General features: G+C 42.4%; 1 pseudogene; it reads right to left on the bottom strand.

Moving 5' to 3' along the window:
* Nucleotides 1–15,355, bottom strand: part of LOC102430328 — a 177,516-nt pseudogene extending 162,161 nt beyond the window's left edge.
* Between the last annotated feature and the right edge of the window lie 304 nt (nucleotides 15,356–15,659).

Here is a 15,659-nt window from a genome sequence, read left to right as displayed (position 1 = left end):
ATGGCAAAGTCACTGGAAAATAGTTCAACAGCTTCTTATACAAGTTAAACATATACTTACCACATGACCCAGCAATGGTACTTCTGCATATTTCTCTTAAAGAAATGAAAACTTGGGTTTATACAAAAACCTGTCCATGAATGTTCAAAGCAATCCTATATAATAAAAGCCTAATATGCTAAGTGTCCGGTTGTCCATTCAACCAATCAAAGCATAATATGCAAATGATATGCTAAGGCCGCTCAACCACTCGCTATGATGTGCACTGATCACCAGAGGGCAGATGCTCTGATCAGTAGGTTAGTTTGCTATTGGGGTCCTGCTGATCAGACTGAGCCCTCCCGTGGTCCCTCCCCAGCTGGCCAACCTCCTGCATCCCTCCTGGTCCTTATCATGCACCGGTGGGGTCCCTTGGCCTGGCCTGAGCCCTCTCGAAATCCGGGACCCCTCAGGGGATGTCGGAGAGCCGGTTTCAGCCCTATCCCGCAGGCCAGGCTGAGGGACCCCACTGGTGCACAAATTCATGCACCGGGCCTCTAGTTTATATACTAGAGGCCCAATGCATGATATTCGAGCAAGAGACGGCCTTCCTTCCCCCGGCTGCTGGCACTGGCTTCCTTCTGGCACCTGGGACCTGGGCTTCCCTCACAGCCCTGGCTTCATCCAGAATGTCATCTGGAAGGATGTCCAGAAGGACATCTGGTCTAATTAGCATATTATGCTTTTATTATTATAGACAAAAATGATAAACAACCCAGTTGTCCTTCCATGAGTGAGTGACGGGATAAAGAAACAGCACTACATCCCTACAATGGAAAGCTACTCAACAATATAAAGGACTATTGAAACTTGCAACAGCTCAGATAAATCTCAAGGAAATTGGGCTCAGAGGAAAACCAGTCTGTGTGATTAGATACTGTATGATTCCATCTATATAACATTCTCAAAGTGACAAAATTATAATGATGAAGAGTAGATCAGTTGGGGTTGGAGGGAGAGTAGGATGATTAAGGAGTAACTGGACGAAGTTTATTTGTTGTGCTGGAACAGTTCTATATCTCCATGGCTGTGGCTGATGAAGCTGTAAAATGTATTGCTAAAAAGAACAAGCATCCAACAGTGGCCTGTGCAGAACCTTTCCCAAAGGCAGTCATTACTTGATTACTTGCATCTTTATCTTGCATCTGCTTTTCACAGTGTATTTATTGAACTTTGATCCTCTGGGGTTGGAAGGGCTGTGGCAGTACTCCTTATTTGCTCAGAGAGGGAACACCACATGGGTGGTGATTCTAATGGGCAGATGGAGAATCCCCTGGCTTCTAGAATTTTCAGCTGATGCTTTTCTTACTATACCACCTCTCAACAAGACCCAGCCGTGGGAGTCGGGGAGAAAGTGCACCCTGCTCAGAAGAGCATATTTGGGTAGTGAAGATGTGGGTCCTGAGACCCCTGGAATTAGCTCTTCCAACTGAACCCTCATATTGTGTCAAACATTTAGAGGGAACTCTTGGGTTGGATTTTTCATCTTCTCAACATGAACTCTCTTCTTACTGCTTCTGCATTTGCAAAACATGCGACTCCTTCCTCAAGGGGAAGGACATGAACTCTTGCCAGACTGTAAGTCACATTATATTTTATCTTGATAGCTTCAATTCATGTGGTATTATCCCTCCATTTCTGCTGCACCTATCGGAAATTCCAAACGAAAAGCTAGCAACAGATCTGGGTGGCCTCCAATAAAGGGTGCTTTCTCTTTGTCTATTTAAAGTGCCCTTGTTATTTTAAAAAAAAATTACCTTCTATTAATAACAGATGCCTGGAAGCTCATTTCTGTAATATACTGTAATTAACAATGCAAATGTGAAATAAAAATCTCATTATTTATCAGATAGACATGAGCAGGTGATTATGTACTTAGAGGTATAAAACGCATAATGGAAATGCACAGTGATAATTGTTCCAAAAGGTCTCCCACTTCTGGGCCACAGGTAGAGTTTCCAAAGTTAAATATAAAGACTGTCTGCACCTCTTCTTTTCTCTGTCTTGCGCAGGGCATAGTATCATTTTTTTCAATCCATCCAAGCTCAGTTTGAATAAGTTACATTTTATAGCATCTCGTTGAAACTCAAGGCCAACTGAGAAAAAAATGTGTTAGAAAGCCTATGCAAATGATACATTTCTGTTTTTCCAAAAGACTCATATAACTCAGGAAAATTAGACAGACCAATTTTATTAACCATTTTTTAAAATTCTATTTGAAAGGAAAGCACTCCTGGATGGAAAGCTTGTATATCAAATTTCAAACCTAAGTAAACTTTTATAGCTGAGCTGTAAAAATAGTCATTTATAATGCAAACACTGCCAAATCTTTAACTGTAATCCTGCTAGTGGGCAACTGTAATGATCCAACAATAATCATCGTCATTATAACAAATCACCCGAAAGAGAGGCTGCTGCCTTCTCCAAGTGGGCAAATGTTTTCCTCCAACAGATATGTGTTCCCACAGAGAACCTAACGACACGCAGACAGGTACCCTGCCTTCCCAGCGCTGGCAAATCTGGGGAATAAATTAGTCAGGCAGACCACCCTGCCCCCATCCAGTATCCTTTTTGCATCCAAGATGACCTAAAAATGCAATTTTTCAAAGGCCATTGTGAATTATCTTCCTAACTGAGTTAGCTGCCTCTTTGTCCCATAACACTATAAAAAGTGTTAAAATTAACCCTGAAATAAGAAGCCCAGTTCACTTTTTCATGTTTGCAAAGGTGCTGTGTAAAGGAAGAGATCCAGCTTAACTCAAAGCAGAACTGAATCCTCTCCTGGCACTGCTGGGATTCATGTCAGCCTGAATGGGCTCCTATGTGAGCCGTCTTAAAGGACCAGCATCTCAGGATGGCCCTGACAGGCTCACTGCCTCTCACATCTTAGTACCTCAGGCAAATTAGTAGTTTTATTAAGGGAAGGATGGGGTGGAAATAGACAGCTCTGGGAGACGGGCAGCCCAATGACAAAAGCCATTAAAGGTCATTGAGTGGCCACATTCCTCTCCCTGTGCCACCAGCCTGGAATTGCTAACACGGAAAAGCATCCCTAATTCACGCAAATGGGGAGGCTTTGGGATATCCTTGCTGAATTCATTGCCATTATAAATATGAATTAGAGACTGTTTTAAAGAAATACCTGTCTCTACTGCCAAGAATGTATAGATACTAGAATAAGTCTACTATAGTATAACCATGTAGACATTCTAATGGAAATTTTTATAAATAAGAAGTAATGATTAACATAGCCATTGTTTTATATGTATTAAAGTAAGTTTAAAAGTTCTTGAAAATAAGCTTTTTCCCTCCTTAAATGACTGATAAAAGTTTGGGGCTAGTAAATGTTCTTTCTGGGATTTATTTTTTCACATTAAAAAATTGTCTCAATTGTTGGAATGTGAATTCATAGCATTTTACTTTTGATATCATCATAGGTTAAATTCAAGAGAAATAATTATTTTCTTATATTTATTGTTGGGGAACACATTCTTTATTCCTCATTTTTTCAGATGAAGAATTTTCCACAATTAGAGTTTCTTTCTTAGCTTCTCTCAGATTATGTGAGTTGGAGAAAAGGAACGAAGCGGGAATGGCCAGCACTTGGCGATTCTGTCTTGAGGAGTTACCTACTTTGCTGAGTATGCCTCCTCTGGACTTCTCATGCCCTGGGGGACACAGCCTGGGCTCCCTCCTCCGTGACCCAGAGACGGTGACTCTAGTACAGAGGTAAGATGTACCCCATGGACTTAAGCTTCATTCTCAAAGCTGATACTTTCATTTCCATCTGTCTGACTTTTGTATTTCTCTTTCAAATGGTGCTAAACTGGAGCAGAAGCCAAAAAAAAAAAAAAAGGCAGGGGGATCATTTTTTGCCTCTTCCAACCATTATATAGATCAAGTGCTATACATGTTGTAGGGAAAGCCCACTGTGTGTCCATTCTCCAGGGCAGACACTTTTAAAGAAAGGTGTTATGATATGTGAGGTGCTGCTTCCTACACAACAAGAAATAAATCAAAACCCTATGGCAATCTACAAATCCAGGCATTTTGTAGTTTGGGGAAATATTGAGGAGAGCTATCAGGTTCAAGGGCTAAATCGATGTGATAACATCCTTGTAGATTTCATATAAATGTGGATCCCATAGAAGACCTGGGTTCTGGTCCTGCCTCACCCACCACTCACACCTCCTTTTGTCTCCCTAGAGTGTTAACCCAGACCCCAGCTCCTCAGCAGCTGTTTTCCTGAGGGTGTAATCTCTTCTCCTCAGAATACTACGATGCAAATCTTTTGTTTAAACATTTCTTATAGATAGGCACTATTCCATCCTTGGCCATTTGCAGAAGTAAATAAACACACAGGGATTCTTCAACCTCCATGTAATCCAAAATGTTTCATTCCCATTCCACGGCCTATAAGCTCTGAGCAGGCAAGCACAAACAAAGAGACAAACCATGCTGGTCATTTGAAAATCAAGTGAGTTGAGACCCACATTTTAGAAGAAACCACAAAATAAGAAAAAATTGCTGTCATTGAGAGCAAGGTGTGTTCAAACTTTAACCAGCAAAACATAACCGATGTTGTAGAATGGAGTGTTTTGAAAGACTCTAAAAAATGTTGAACTCGAATAATGCTTTGCACAGAGAAATGATGCAACAGGAGACAAAGCAACCCTGGAAATGTCAGTGTGGTACCAAGATGTGACAATCTATAGGAGATCTGCTTTAGTTTTTCCAGGGTAGATATTTCTTAAAGAGCTTTGTCAAGATCCTCTTGACCTCAAATTTTTCTCTGAGTATTTTAGAATTTTAGCTTTCCCGCTATGCAATGTGGGGTTCAGAAGTCTTCTAAGAACCACCACTCACTTCATTTCCCCATTCTGTAAGGGGAGTCCCAGACATGAAGGAGGCGGTGACAGTGCAGGAACTCTCTTAGGGAGACGGCCATGCCATCCCATGAATAGTGGCTTGTCTCAGAAGAGCCTCTGGCCAGGACTGACTACAGGATGTGTGGGGCCCACTGCGAAATGAATATGCGAGGCCCCTTGTTCAAAAATTAAGAATCTCAAGTTGGTGACAACGGTGCATTAAACAAGTGTGGGGTCTTTTGACTGCTCGGGCTGTACACCCTTGAAGCCAGCCCCGCCTTTAGAGCTTTGGTGGGATGGGCCACCATATGGACTGGGGAGGATCTCTCTCTTTTTATTTTGCAAAGATTCCAACATCCACAACCACCCACCAGCAGTTCCTTCGGACACTCTTGCACCCACCCATCTGGAAGGCAAGCACTGTCTTTAGATCTCACAGGCCAGTAAACTGAAACACACAGAGTAAGTAATCTCCCATTGCTGCCTCCTTCAGCTGCAGGTGGGGAAGCCCGGAAGTGAGTGTCAATTCTCAGCTGCCACCAAGGCTGCCTGCAACCGTGTCCTTCTGTTTAGTAAACACTTACACTAACTAACGGCACAAAAATCCATGCCAGTTCAGTTCTGCTTCATCTTTGGCACCGTTTTTTAACTGGAAGCCATATCATCACATGCTGATACTCTCAAGGGAAAACCTGGCTACAGAGTCTTATGACTTCCCTTTACACAATGGGCTACCTCAGTGACCCCGTTCAGTATTCTTTGTTGCCCCCTGGACCTGACACTATCGCTGATAATAAGAAAAGCAAGCATCCTTTCCAGAAGCCAGGTGTGTTCGGCAAGAGCCTGGTCTAGGGATTATCTTGAAGAATTTCTATTTCTCCAACTTGGTTTTTCTTCACATTCACACACACACACACACACACACACACACACACACACACACACACACACACACACACTGGCTCCGCTCAAAGCAAGCAGCTAAGCAGAAAACGCGACTTGGTGTTTAGCCAGTGGTTTTCCCTCTTTGTCCATCATTGTTAATAAACACGTTTAAACTACCTGCCAGCCTTAAATTATCAATGAGGAAGGCATCAGTTCAGGAATAAGTCATTCTAACCTTGTTCGCTTTGAGCCCCCCTTTCCATGACAATGGTACAGTTTCCCTGACCCAAAAGCCATCAGAAGCCTCTGTGCCACAGGCGTGTGAGGTTTAGCTGCACGAGGGCACAGGTGAACCAAAGGCTGCGGTGAGCTACACCCGCCCTCCTTCTCCTGCTGCCACCTCCACAGATGAGTATTTTTAAGTGCATCACTGGTCACCATAGAAGACTGGTGATGGGGGCATCTCTTTATTTTTTATGTGATTGAAAGTTTACACAATAAAAATTAAATTTAAAAAAGAGAATTAAGCTGACAAAGTAAAATTCATCCATGTTGCTTTTGATTTCCAGATAGAAATATCTCATCAAGACACCAGAGGAAAAGAGGAGGGCAGATACAGCCTGAATTCCCCTGGTAGCTCTGAAGTGCTGCATCGCTTTTTTATTTTGTGAGTAAGCGACACACCATCACGGGTGCAGGTGATCCACCTTTCCTCGCCAGACCACTCTTCTTTTCACACAGACCAGCGTTTTCAAGGTAAGAAAAATTTAGCTTAAGTTTAATTCATCATAGAAAATAGTGCCCAGCCCTAGCTCAGTGGATAGAGCGTTGGCCTGCGGACCAAAGGGTCCTGGGTTCAGTTCTGGTCAAGGGCATATACTTAGTTGCAGGCTCCTCCCCGGCCCAGGTCCTAGTCAGGGCTCGTGCAGGAGGCAACCAATTGATGTTTTTCTCACATCAGTGTTTCTGTCTTTCCCTCTCTCTTCTACTCTCCCTAAAAATCAATGGAAAAATATCCTTGGGTGAGGATTGACAGAAAATAATGCCCAAAGATCATCTTCAAGGTTCATGTCTAAGTAAAAATTTAAAGTGTCAGAAGGGAGGAGAAGAAACCTAATGTGAGTCTGAGCTCCACTGCTGCCAGGCCCTAAGTGAGGTCACTGGCCGATACCTACATGTCGGTAACGTGGTCAGGGACAGGCACATGTTCCGTTTGGAGCTGGGAGGTTGGGAGTGAGCCATTTGTCCCACAGCCATGAAAGCCTCCAATTTTGACTTTTGATCTTATCTTCAAATGAACTTAAACATATGGTCATTTTATTTCTGTGTGTTTCACAATGATTAAGTTGTTAAATGTAAATATTTGAAGTATACCACAGTTGTTAATCCATGTTTTGGCCATGCTTGCTTTTAATCACTTTATTTTATTTTATTTTACTTTTCCATCACTATTTACTGCCCTATATCCTCTTCCCTCTCCACCCACTCCTCTCCCCCTGCACATACTTGCTTTTTACTATACCAATGGTCCCCAAAGAGAAACAAAGAAACAAACAAACAAAATACAACAAAATGGGAAGTGGCCTGGGCCCCTCTCGGCCTGGGAGTGGCCCTCGTGGAAAATGGGGCTGCTTTTCTCTGTAAATAGAGGTCACGAATGTTTTCTTCTTTCCGTTTCTACTGCCTCCTCCTGTGATTTGTCATGTTTTCCTAGAGCCTCCAAGACTCTTCAGAATAAGTAACAGGAAAATATATGAAGTAACCAGTGAGGGCCATGTTATAGTTTTTTTTAAAAAAAAGAAAAGAAACCTATTTTGGGAAAACTGACTGAGTAATGCCAGGAAAAATAATTTTCAAATTCCGGAGAAGAGCAAATGAGACCTTAATAGCTTTAATATTTCCCAAATGTGACAAAACAGAAAGCCTGGGGAGGACGATGCCTCCCTAACTGTGCTCACCCATGCCCATGACGTGGTGGTTTGTCAGCTGCCCTCCAGCCCTGTCCTCCAGGTGCTGCTGGCGTGCTGACACCTGTCATTTTTTATGGGCCTGCCTCCACCTCCTTCCTTTCCCATAGAATGATTCCTTGCTTCCAGAGTCTCTTGTAGTCTTCCTAGGAGCATCGGAGAGTAAGATTAATCATGAAAAATCCAATTTCCAATTACCATGGGGCTGAGAAAGAATTTAGAAGTTCACGTGGTATAAAACAAGTCCCGTTTAACTTGGGGTTTTGTTTAATTGTTTATTTTTTTCCTACCATTTCAACAGCTGTCTCATCAGTGGCCAGTCTTGTTGGGAGAAATGGTCAGGAAGCCCAGGGCACCCCATTACTTCCAAAACTCTAGTTGCACTGCTTTGCAAATCCCTGCAAAGGGATTCAAATGGTTTCTTACCAATCCCAGGAGTCCCATTGCTGGGACTGCATCCTCTCCTGTTCTGTTCATCCTCAAATGGAGGAATCTGTAAGCCAGGAAGTGGCTAAGAACGAGAAGGAAGCGAGAAGAGTCGACCAAGATGGCACACCTGCTCCTTTATCTACAGTGAGCCGTGAAGTCAGTGGTCACAGGAGAGGCACCCCTGCCAAGCCCTCAGCTTTTGAATTCGATCCTGGACTCCCTAGCATAGGCCCTGAGAATCAGGACCAAAATTTTGAAGTCCAAACGGACTCCAAGCACCTGATTTGGGCTTCTTCAGTCTTACATATAATGATACTGAAAGGGCGAGGGCTATGCCCTCCATCTTGCCTGTATCCTCCATGTTGGGGCCACGTGCGGCCTTCTTCCCGGAAGCCCAGGCCTCTGCTGGCCACGCCCGGGATTTTAAACTAACCAATGACAATCAAGGGAAGTGCGCGCCATAGAACAAGACCCGGCTTGCGCCTGGCCAATCGGCAAAGCACAGTTCTTTCTCCTCCCCTTACTCCAACCCCCCCTATATAACCGGACTCCAGGTGGGGTTCGCTCTCTCAGCCACTTGGTTTGCCGTTGTGTCGGTGAGTCTGGTGGACGGGAGCTGAGCTAGCTCGAAATACAGATTCTTATGCTTTTGCATCGATTGGCTGGCTCCCTGATGTGGTTTCTTGGGAATCTTGAAATCTGGGCATAACAGATACAATGGTAAACTTTTATAAAATAAACTCAAAGACCTAGAACATGTTCCTATATTATTTAAATTGATTTGAAAAAAATTAAAACTAAAACTCAATTTATTTAGAGTAAGGTGGGATATACACGGTGGGCAGAAGTAGATTTATAGCTGTGAGTCTGAGAAACACAGAGTTTATTCTTGCATTATTATTTATTTATTAATTATTGTATTATGTAAACCTACTTTTGCCCACCCCTGTATGCATAAAGTGGCCTCAAACACCCTGAAATCTTGACCGAAACTAAAGTCAAGGAAGAATTTGAATAATTGACCCTGAGTTAAAAAATAATAATAATGAAAAATCACCCTCCTCCACGGCTGGGTTTGGTCCTCATTATAGATTAGTAGTTTAGTGAGTTGATGTGGAAATGTTCCTTATTATCACAGTTTTATTGCCTACCTCAGTACATCTGTTCCAAAATTCATATAGAAATAGCCAGACATTTCAATAAACCAGTGTGTCTTGGAATTTTCATATAGTTCCCAATGCACTACAATCTGGATGGAAAGCTGGGATTTTGAAATTTACAATCGCACAGACTGAGCAACATCTGGATAGCTCTGCTCTGTTGCTTTCACTGTTCTTTTAGATTTAGACGCGAGTTATGATTTGCACAAAAGGCCTGAAACCTTGTGTGTGGCAGGTGTGAGTTCAGGCTGACAAAAACTTAATACTATGTTCAATTCACTTTGATACAGCTTTTTACAAAACACATGGAACACTGCTCCCACCCTTTCCCAAATAGTTTAGCCATCCAGGAGGGAGGACCCAGCAAGGGAGAGGAATTTTCTCTTTGGCTGGAGAGAAAGACTGGGAAAAACACATATTTGTTATTCAAACGAGGGTCCTTGAATTAATTATCTCTCATCACATCCCTTGATAGTTGTTACAGACTCTGTGCGTGTGCATGTGTGTGTGTGTGTGTGTGTGTGTGTACGTACAGACAAAGGACCCATTTCTAACACAAGGAGAAAAACATCTAGAATTTCCAACTAAAGGACCCCCTTAACAATGTGATCTGCCTCCTTACTGAATCTGTAGAATTCCCTTCTTAGCTGTCCCTATTAATGAGAGACAAAGGAAGAAGGGAAGAGAGAAGGACACACCAGCGAAGGAAGAAGGTGTGCTGGGAAGGATGTGTACGGGCAGATGGAATTGTAACTCAGTACTGATGACAGCTTCGCGGTCCCTCTGATGCTGCGAAGGTGCAGGCGCCTCCTCCCTCCAAGCACCACTGAGTCATCCTGCAGGAGCTGGGCACTGGCGCTCCGCTTTAGGTTGGAGGCAGGTAAAGTGCTGTTTTGCGAGAATAGGTTAGATCAATCTGAATTTTCGACCTGACCTTCCCCTCACCCCTAATAACTTCCTGGTTCCTTGGTCACAGAGTGATTTATGAGCAAGGACAAAGAATGATGTGTCTGTCCTAGCAGCAAGGGAAACTAGGAAACTTATTAAGGGGGAGAAGCGGGGAGAGAAAGGGGAAGGAGCCAAAGAGAAAATACCAGGTTCAGAATGAAATACCTCAGTTTCCAGGCCGCTGTAATTACCTAGTCACTGAAGACATAAAACGTGGAAATCCATTTGATAAAAAATCAATGTTTTAAATAATGCGAAGAGCTCTCATAATTTTAAATCTCGCTACAATGGCCGTGTTCAGAACCCTGATCACCTTTAAAGAGGAGGGCTCCCGTCATTCTAAATTGCTCTTTACTGAGAAGGCTCCCACCCTTCATTCTTTTCCAAATGGAAGCAATCTTGAAACAATTTTACATAGCTCTCCCCCACCCGGTCACTTCACCTCCCTTCCTTGTCTTTTCTCAACTTTTTAGACAACGATGTTCCCACCTTTAAACTGAAAAATTTCTTAAATTTACAATTGAAAATTAACCCACAAAAACAACCGATGCTCTTGTTCCTTTTCCGAAATAAGTACACCTAACTTTTTCTCAGATGAATGGTGACCAAAGCGTAGGGCTTTATTTAGAAAACCCTCTCAAGAATGTTTTTATTTAACGCTTGTGAAAAAAATAATGTAAAATTAATGAATAAGGATTTTATTATTTCTAATCTACAATTCCATACAGAATACAATTTTATATTGAATTCCAGTCTCATTTACAAAGACCTTCTATAATTAAAATGCCTCAATCTTTTTCAAATTAGAAAAGCAAATTGTTACATATCCTAAGTAGGTGCTTTTCTGTTTAATGGCAGTCGCTCACATGATTTATGACACACATTATTTTATATCAAAGTACAATGAAATAGGCATTACCAAAGGTAATCTCCGTAATGTCTGGAAAGGGATCCGAAACCTCAGTGCAACAATGAACACAGTATTTAAAATGCAAAACCCAAAGACATTATTATGGTTTTGATTTCTTATGGCACAGCTTCGCCTGATCAGTTATATTGCCAGCGCAGCACAAAGGGTGTTTGCGTCTGAATGCCGCTAAGATAACAGACGGGGAAAATGAAATATAAAGTCAATTTTCATGCAGAAATTGTTATCAAAGGGATGATAAAGTAAAACTGTATAATCACAAGAAAAAACAATTGATGATGAACAATCTAAACTAGACAGAGCTGACGACGTCTGCTTCCGGCTTTTAAACTCTTGTCCTATTAAAATATGGAATAAAGTGTTAAGATAACGTGTAAGCAAATGCAAGTGGAACACTGTGCTGATTCCTACTTAGACACCGCCTTCTGAGATCTCCCTTTGCAAATGGAAAAAGGCAGCCACATCAGTGGGCACGTCGTGAATTGAGATGAGTTTTCATCAAGCTCAGACTTCTAACTTTAATGAAAAAGAAATAACTGTGAGTTTTAAAACTCCTCGTTGCTTCAGTGTTGAATGAAATCATCAGGCACCAAGGGAAGAGGAAGCACACACACACACACACACACACACACACACACTTCTTAACACTCACAAGTGAAAAGTGGTAACGCTGCAGAGAATGCCAAACTTTAACTTTCTGGAGTAAGATGTAAATAACGCCCAGGCATGCACTGCACTGAAAGATTCCCCATTCAAATAAAGCCTCCCTCCCCATTAGAAGGCTGTTTTATCTTGCAGTTTGCAAGCAGAAAGGTGCCCCTTTTCTAATTCTTTTTAAGACGTTGTGCTTGGGGCGTCCAAAATTAATCGGAGAACAGCAGGGAAGGGGTTTACTATTTAATGCTCTGGGTTGTAATTTTTTAATTAGCCATTAGGAAGATGAAGGCAGGTTCAGACAGGGAGGAAAAGAGAGACTGGGAAGAAATATGGCTTTCTGCAAAAAGCTCACGGAGATTACAGGAAAGAGCCGGGTCTCCAGAGAGGTTCCCATCACAGAAGGAGCTCGCAGGCCACTTCCTCGCATCCCTTGGGCAAATCTAAACCTAGTTGTTTGAAAGCTTAGGGTTTAACTGGATTTCCTAAAAGATGTCATGTCTCAGGCTCAGGTTCTTCCAGCTGGGAAAAAAAAAAAAAAAAGGAAATGACTGGGGGAAAAAAAAAAAAAGACAAAAATGCCGGGAGCACAGATGCGACTGATCTCAGGGGCTTAGAGCCTCTGGGTGTTTTCCACACACCTCCCACTTTTGGGTGGATTAAAGGGAAGAGAGGACACTGTACTCTGTGTACCAAGAGGCCTTGGCTTGTTTCTTATTTTCTAACTAGAGGCTCCATGCACAAAATTCGTGCACTGGGGAGCAGGGGGGTGGGGATCCCTCAGCTTGGCCTGCACCATCTCACAGTCCAGGACCCCTCAGGGATGTCTGACTGCCAGCTTAGGCCCTTGTTCCTTACCACCCTCCTGCCGCTCCTTACCACTCGGTTCTCTGCTCCTTAGCACTGCTGCAGAGGTGGGAAAGGCTCCCACCACTGCCGCTGTGCTCATCAGCTGTGAGCTGGCTTCTGGCTGAGTGGTGCTCCCCCTATGGGAGCACACTGACCACCAAGGGGAAGCTCCTGCATTGAGCATCTGCCCCCTGGTGGTCAGTGTGCATTATAGCGACCGGTTGTTCTGCCATAATGGTCACTTCGGCTTTTATTATCTAGATGACAAGACGATAGGATAGTGGAGAAAAGCAGAGAGGTAAAACACCCAAGACTCGGGAAGGTTGAGAGTATGTGCCTCTGTAAATAGTGAATCAGGTCAAACGAATTCAAAGGCAGCCCCGGCTGGATATCCTGATTAAAGACCTACTCCTGGAAGATGGAGCAGAGACACTGAATGTTTTGCATAGAATTCAAGTCTTAAGGTGATTTTAATTAATAAGAAATATGGCCAAAATATTGAAATGAGGATAGCAGAGGAGACTCAAATATTGTTAGTACTTGGAATAACCAAAACTGTGAATCCTCTAGTTTTCATTATTCACATCTGCTCTGTCTGCATTTCCCACGTCCATTATGTCACCAATCATTTACTCATTTGTTTAGTCTCTCAAAAGTTGCCTTCACCGTCTCAGTCTAATCAGACACTACTTCTTATCCAGCAGGTTCCAACAGTCATCTCATGCCCCTCCTCTTCTCCCCACCTCCACTGCTGAGATTCAACTCTTCATTGTCTCTCTCCTGGACAATTGCTTTCGCTTTCCAATTGGTTCCCTTGCCTCCACCACTTCCCACCATCCCTCAACCCAACATCTTCATCAGATCCTGTTACCCAGTAGATCTGTGTGAGATCCAAGGAATATGCTTTTATCTTTTTAACTTTTTATGAAGATATCTAAACACTAGAAGCCTGGTGCATGAAATTCATGCATGGGAGGAAGGGTTGGGGGGCTCATCCCGGCCTGCACCCTCTTGCAATCTGGGACTGCTGGCTCCTAACCGCTTGCCTGCCTGCCTGCCTGATCACCCCTAACCACTTTGCCTGCCTGCCTGATTGCCCCTAACCATTCACCTGCCTGCCTGTTCTCCCCTAACCACTTGCCTGCCTGCCTGCCTGATCACCCCTAACCGCCTCTGACTCAGCCCCTGCCACCATGGCTTTGTCCAGAAGGACATATGGAATGATGTGTGGAAGGTTGTTCAGCTGTCCGGTCTAATTAGCATATTACACTTTTATTATTATAGATACTCAAAGGTGGGGAATACAAGAAATCAATTCATTCTTGCCTATCCCTGTTCCCTAACTTCAATAACCATCAACATTTCCATATAGCCACCCCCATTTTTTCCCCAGAATTTCCACTCTCCTCCCCCCTTTTGTTGTTGATGGAGTATTTTACTTTATTTTATTAATCTGTAACTTTGTTTTTAATTATCTTGAGCCTTATGGTGACAAAATTTACAATTTTGTGTTGATGATCTATTCTCTACTTTAATCCTAGTCAGCTGGCAAAAACACCATTACCAATCACACACATATATAGTAAATGAATAGCTGTTCAAGACAACCCTGAATTATAACTTATTCTGACTTAAGGATTCACAAAGTTTGCTACTATATCTTGTCACACTGAATTTTAAAAGCACCTGAACTTAAAGATCATCTACAAAATGTAGAAGTGTTAAATACTCTTTATTTGATATTATACATAAAGCACACTAAAATGCCCTTCATTCAGTAAAAGGCAACAGTTTAGATAAGAGAATTTTATTAAATTGGCATAGTTGGGACCAAAAGGATAAAATGGTCACTGCCAGCTTAACTGCAACCCTTACCTTTCAATAGGTTAATGAACACAACTTGAAACACAAGAAAGTCTTGCAGGTCTAAGAGACAGTGAAGGGATTTCCTCAGAATTTAAACACATTAATACAACCAGTCATATAAATCTAAATATCAGCCAATCTCCTACAGGTTTTGAGATGGCACTCACCACCTCTGTGAGAAGTTGAACACTACGAATCAAGTCCAACCATATTTTTAGAAGGGAGGACAGTGATAGCGCTTGCTTAACCAAAATTACCATCAAAGCTCAAAAAGCTGACCATATTCACTTAACCACAAGCCAATCTTATTTAAATCAGGACAGCCCAAAAGAAATGCTCTATTATCCATTCATTATCTGAATTCTGGTTATGAGATCAATTTAAAAAATGGTACACATAAAAAAATTATGACACATATGTAATAAATAAGGCAGTGGCCAACTATACTCATTAGTAGCTTTTTTGAGATAAGCTATCAAGTCTGCCCTTTCTGCACTCTTCTTAATGCCAGCGAAGAGCATTTTCGTTCCAGGATGTAATTCTTGGGATTCTCCAAATATTCCATCAGTGTCGCCTCTCCCCAGGTGATATTTTTGTTCTTGTTGGCATCCGTGTAAGAAATTCCAGGGGGCATGACCTGTCTTTCACCCAAAGAGACCATGGAGAGTTGGCCCAGTTTTGTGCTTGCCTCCCTTCCTCACAGTATGGCAACTGGGCACACTTTTGAACAAAAATCTTCTTGCCCTTCTAAACATCACCCATTTTTAAGCTGCTCGTTAGTCACGCGCGACACAGTTTCCCACTAGCAAGCTGGATGTCCTGCTCTATAAGACCAAGGACACGCAGGTCCATACCTCCTGATGGAGAATTTTAAAGCAAATTTCAGACATTATATCATTTGATCCCTACATACTTAAGTATACAGGTCAAAAAAGAAAATTATGAACTTTTAAAATATTTTTTTGAAGAACTACAAATGTAACAATAGTTTCTTAACATAGTACTCAGTCAACATTTACATTTCCTTAATTATATAAAACTAGAGGCCCGGTGCACAAAAATTTGT

The sequence above is a fragment of the Myotis lucifugus genome, unplaced genomic scaffold, assembly GCF_000147115.1.
Source record: "Myotis lucifugus unplaced genomic scaffold, Myoluc2.0 scaffold_108, whole genome shotgun sequence".
Lineage (NCBI taxonomy): Eukaryota > Metazoa > Chordata > Mammalia > Chiroptera > Vespertilionidae > Myotis > Myotis lucifugus.
Note: the sequence above shows the minus strand (reverse complement) of the source record. Positions and strands in the feature narration are given on the sequence as shown.